This window comes from Plasmopara halstedii (genome assembly GCF_900000015.1).
Source record: "Plasmopara halstedii genome assembly, contig: Scaffold_322, whole genome shotgun sequence".
Classification (NCBI taxonomy): domain Eukaryota; phylum Oomycota; class Peronosporomycetes; order Peronosporales; family Peronosporaceae; genus Plasmopara; species Plasmopara halstedii.
The window spans coordinates 193,125-193,328 of NW_020187243.1; positions in this window are offsets into that span (position 1 = coordinate 193,125).

Sequence of the window (204 nt, forward strand, 5' to 3'; positions counted from 1 at the left end):
TGGGAACTCTGTGTGGGTAGCTATTCAGCCCAAAGCTTGGGTGGATTCTGAGCTGCTATCGGGCTGGATTGACCGTGTATTCCCACCGGTACTGGATTCTACGGGAAAACCTCGTGTGTGGGACTCGATGAGAGCGCATATATCCGAGAAGATTAAAGCTAAGTGCCACCAGCGAGATATTGCCATGTGCGTTGTGCCGGGAGG